The sequence below is a fragment of the Hesperophylax consimilis genome, chromosome 20, assembly GCF_061612785.1.
Source record: "Hesperophylax consimilis isolate HC1 chromosome 20, BYU_Hcon_1.0, whole genome shotgun sequence".
In the NCBI taxonomy this organism is placed as follows: Eukaryota; Metazoa; Arthropoda; class Insecta; order Trichoptera; family Limnephilidae; genus Hesperophylax; species Hesperophylax consimilis.
Window position 1 is genome coordinate 24,318,676 of NC_142855.1, and position 6,000 is coordinate 24,324,675.

The following is a 6,000-nucleotide window of genomic DNA, read 5'->3' on the forward strand; positions in this document are numbered from 1 at the left end:
AAACTTTTTGCGTTCCACAATGGGTCAAGAACGTTTAACAAGTTTGGGAATGTTATCTTTAGAAAATGGTCTGGCCAGAAACTTGGATTTTGATGATGTTATAACTAGCTTTGCAAACAAGAAAAGTAGAAAAGCAAAATTTTAGATGACAATTTTTATTTGCCTATATTATTTTTTTATAGTTTGTGGAATTTTTACTATAATTTTAAAAATATTCCAATTTAGTATTCCATTACTAACGTATCTGTGTTGTTATAATATATTTTTTTTATTTGAATTTTATTTTAGTAATTTGTACATTTAAGGTTACCAATTTCTAATTAATTATAATATTTCATATTGCAGTTAATTAATTATAATATTTCAAATTCACTATATTTTTTCTTGTTTTATGTAGCTCCTACAATACATCTTGAACTTTTCAATTGGTGAGGACTGTAGAGTTTCTGGTAGTGTGTTATATAACTTAATTCCTTTGTACAGCAAACTGTTTTGCGTATTCGTTTTGTCCGTTTTGTTTAATCTTATTTCCTTGCTAGTCCTTGTGTAATGTCTGTGAATGTCCTTAATGTATACGATTTTATTTGAGAAGTATTTTGGTAACATGTTGTTTAATATTTTGTGAATAAATAAATATCAACGTGTTCAAGGTCAGTATTTGTTTCACGGTCAACCAATTAAGTTCCTTTAACATTTTAATTATTTTTAAAAATCTATTTCTTTGGAGTTTTATTCTAATTACTCTGTTTTGGAGAATTTGAAACTTTTTCTGTTCTCTTTCATGTCAGATGAAAAGGATACTTGATCAGTAGTTGAAGTGTGGAGCAATAATAGGCCACTTGCATAATATTTTTTAATTTTTTTTTCCGGTTAAGTAAAATATTCTAAGACATTCTGTATTATTATTATTTTTTTAATCGTATTTGTGAAACCCTGGGGATTTTTTGAAAATTTCAATCCGAAAAATCAGACCTTTTTTTATAAACCGGAAAGACGGGACATAATTTTATAGGTGAGAAAAAACAATGATTACATAGCCGAAAATCATTTTAAAAAAAGAACGTTTTCCACACGAATGACACAGCAGAATAACGAGGCATACCAAAAATATTACATCTCATAAATATTTTTTTCCTTGATCCATCTTATTGATCATAAATCATTATAATGTACAACGTCTATATTAATAAATCCAATGTAATATACTTGTACTTGTAAATTATAATAATAATAAGAATATTATAAAATTTGATTTTGATAAAATCAGCACCATAACTATTATACCTCTAAAACACGTACCGACATCTAAATTGTACGGGGTTCTCTTCACATCTGTCAAAAATTCAAACCAAATGAAAAGTTTGCAGAGAACAAACAATAAATCTAGTGAACGAATTCAAAAATTCGCCTGAAATCAAAGTGATGCCATATAAAAAAATTAAATCAGTGTGGAATTTTACAAAATTAATAGGAACATTTTCAGTAGACGGGACATTTTCATGTAGTGACGACACGAGCCCAAAATAATGGATTTATTTATTTAAAAATAAAAATAAATGTACATTTATACAAAATTTTACTAACATTTTCGTAATCTTAGTAAAAAGATCTATCCACACGATTTTTTCCAAGTCGTTATGAAATCCATGCAAGTGGCCCATTGAATTGTAAATGGTGATGGCGATTTTTCTGGAAATTTTAGGCCGGATTCTTCCCAAAAAATATATCTTTTTGCCAATTTTCTTTTGGGTATATTCGGCATGTCTATTGAAGTTTAGTTTGGAATCTAATATAACTCCTAAGTATTTGATTTCAGTAACATTTTCAATAATTTCACCATCAATTTTAATTTTGCTTTCACTGAATGTCTTCTTATTTCCAATCACCATACATTTTGTTTTTAATTTAAGCTTATTTATTTTTAGCCATCTTGATACATCATCTAGTTCATTATTTAAAATATTTATTAGTTCTTTATAGTTATCTCCAATTAAGTATATAAGTGTATCATCGGCAAATAGTCGTACTTTGCATTTTGAAAATATTTTCACCAGGTCATTAATATAGACTTATAGAGTATGAACAATAGGGGTCCAAGGATCGATCACTGCGGTACTCCTAATTTATTTTCCATTGGTTTTGAAAATTGATTATTTATTTTTGTTACCTGTTTTCTGTCTTTCAAATATAATAATTTAATTTAGCCTCAAGATATCTTGATTAACGAAGAATATGTAAATACACACAAACAAGAAACACAAGTATTTTATTTTGAGTATTCACCATAACTTTTTAAACATTTCCATTGAATAATTATGCTAAATTCGAATGATTGGTATAATGGTATAAGAAAAGGTAATGAAGTAGTATTCCTAGCAGTAGCAGGTAAGCATGAACTTATTAATTGTTATCTCACCCCCCCCCCCGGTAAGTTGTGGGGAGGGGGCCCGGTATAGTCTACTAGACTTGGGGCCCAGATTAGCTGTCGGCGGCCCTGGGGCGAAACAGCTGTCACACGTATTAATAATTACTTAGCAGAATTTGTTATCAATTCAACAACTAGTGACACGTCACGCAAAAACATTTTACGGAGAAGTTCGAGATCAATTTGAAGCCGCGTACTGAGGAGGAAGATGTATGGAAGTGCCAAAACCTACTAAAAAAAATGAAATATGTATCCAATTTCTTGTTATTCAAATACATTAACAACACAAAAATTAAATAATCATAGTTCATTATGCATCACTTTACATACAGATCAGTTCAAAAGTACTCATACAAGATGGCACTTTCGCCTCACCGTCGATTTGGTTTCAACGCCATTCATACAAAATCGCACTAACGATCTGTCCAGGGCTTTTTAGGTCCACGGGGACAGCAATGGTTATTTCTCTTCTGTCCTGGTTAGTCGTTATATCAAAATAACTTGAATTGATTCGTTCACAAGACCATATTGCTCAACAGAAAATGTTCCGTAGAACTTTAATAAATATAAAAGACGCTTTTTTTATATAACCCTGATGAAGTTTCAGGGTGAAACGAAACAGGTTAGTTTTAAATTTAAAAAATATAAACAATAAAGTGGTATTAAAAACCAATTAATTTATTATTATTATTTTAGATATTTGTTTTTTAAATCAACTCTATAACTGGTCTAAGTTATTTTATAAAATAAGTCGGTCCAATAAATTTCTTACAATTATGAAACTTTTCATTTCGTCAGCAAACAATATGAAACAGACTCTGTCTAAATATAGAAATTTTGTCATCCACAAGCATTTTACGTTGTCATTTTTAAATCGTTTCTTGTAAATTTAATTCCCTTAACCCTAGATAACTAAACTGTTTTCATTGTTTCATTGTAACTACACTTTCGTCGAGTGGACTACGCAATAAAACACTAGAAATAAATCAAAAATATTTAATTAAGAAAGAAACTTGTTACATGGCACAAAAAAGGTTTATAATGAACAAATTAATATCAAAATGTCAGTATACACAGTGACCACACCTGTCAACATTCGGTGGACCACAAATAGCCTTTCTACATCTGGTGCAACGGTGTTTGGTCATCCTCCGGGCCTTAGATGGACACAGGTAGCAAATTTTATGCACGTTTGACGTAGATGGAACCGGAGCTTCTATTGTAGAAGATTCGCCAACATTAACAATAAAAATAAGAATATATGAATGTACGTACCTTAACAATAAAAATTGTTTGTTATAACTAAAGTTTCGTCCAGCGGACGACAAGATGGTCATAGGGCACGTCCTAGTATGCGTGTTGGCCGCAATCGCATCACGTGCTGCACTGTTTACTCAAATTAGGAAGGTAATGAAAGAGTCAAGGTTGGGGAGCGAGGGGAAGTATGTGATTTCGAATTTCGCCGAGTAGCGCGTCGTCGCCTCGTAGATTAGTTATCTAGGGTTAAACTGATGTCTTCCACATTTTTATCTGGTTTTTAAATGTTAGTTCATGATGTATTGTATTTTTTTTGGTTCAGTCTAAACATGGCTTAAATTAGCTGAAACCGTTAACAATAACAAAATATAATAAATGAAAAAAAGTTTTTTCAAAATTTCACTTTAATGAAAATCTTGGTCTTTATGAAAAATAAGAATATTAGTTGATAGGGTGAATATATTCAAATAAATATTGGAAAATATTATAATATGTATGGGTACCGCCGCCCCGGGAACAATTTTGTCATAGGTCACCTTAAGTTGTTTGCTGACGGCATCCCCTAGGTTCTTGGGGTGAGGTTTTGTCCGGGTCTTGGCAGCGGATGCGTCTGCCCACTGTAGTGGGAGGGACCCTCAGATTACTACGCAACTCACATACCTGTTTCCTTCCCAGAACTTTCTCTACTTCCTTTCTTAAAATACCCTCCACACAGCATCGCCAAAGACGACATAGGCCCTGAGGGGAATTATTTTCCTCAGAGCCTTGCGTGTGCCTAACGTAAGACAAAACTGTAAATAGCTACACGCAACCCCTTTTAACAAACGTTCCATCATTCTCTCTTAGCTATGTCAATTTCAAAGGCGGATTTCGATTACAGTCCACTGCACGTCTAAAAATATTGCATAATTCGAAGACCGATATTATAAACATTACATTGCTATTGACATTGTAAAACAGAAGTACGGCGAGTGATTTCATTATTTGAGACAAATATTAATAGTTTTTAATTATTTTTATTTCTTGCTAAAGCAATTCCGATGCGTTACAAAACTCATTTTAGGAAGCGAGGAACTAACAATACATAGATGGGAGTTAATAAGTACAATTTTAAATTGATCTTTTGATATCCAAATTATAAGTTTCAAATACAAAACAAGTTTTAAGTACAAAAATAGAAATAGGTAGGTTAAGTAGAATAAACAAGAAGAAAAAAAAGAAAGTAAATGGACAGGGATATACACATAAGCACAGAGCCAAGGTAGGAATTAACAAGAAGGTAATACATTCTTAAAATAGATTATGCTCGATCACAAATACAGGGGATGTGAAACAAGACAAAATACCACACTACAAGAATTACGTATTTTCGTTTAAATAATGTTTTTAAGAAATATTCTATTAAAGTCTTCTTTACAATTTTTCGTATTTCCTGGCTGTTTTTATAAATATCTGTAAGAAAGTTATAGAGTGTGTAGGCAATATAGTTATAAATTTTATCCCATATTTCGTAGCGTGTTAGAGGAATTCGGATTTTATTGTTATTTTATCTTAAAATCTTGTTGTTTGGACCAAAAAACTCATAGTTTTATTGTACAAATTGTTAAAATATTATCGAGTGAATCAGTACTGTCCACAATTTACCCAGTTTTATATCCGTATCTGTGTCCCAGGTATGGTCATTTTAATGTTAGTAAGAGAATGTTTGTTAATAATTAATAAATAAAGGAATATAGTTTTCAAAATTGAATTTATATTGAGGATGTTATAAAACATATTGGAAAAATATAACAATTTAGCGAAAATTTAGCTCTGAAAGATCAAGATCAAAGAAAAAAATTAAATTTGGCTTTTGTTTGCACCTGTAAAAAATGGTCGTGGTAATATATTATTATTATTACATCATCACAATACGATCGAGCTCAGTAACGGATGCCAAACCAGGAACCTGTGGCATTACGAACTGGCGACTAGTATTCATATGTTTTCTGAGATAGCTTATCTTCGTCCTTCGAATGATTTATATTGCAATCGTGTCAGTAGCCTATTTGTTTTCGCAGATAAATTCCGAACGTTCTTCCTTGATAAAATGATAGTCTATATCGTTTTCCGTATATATCGTAACGACCCTCTCTTCCGCACTTGTGCCTGGTTATAACTTGACAGTGGTGGAATCCGTGATTTTGTGCAAGGACCCGACGTTTCTGTTTTATTTTAACTTTATAACGAGGTTGAAGGATTTCTTTATAGAGTGTGTAAAAGTCTTCGTTGAAGATTTACAAAAAAGACGAAACTAGTTAAGCCAAAATATAATATCC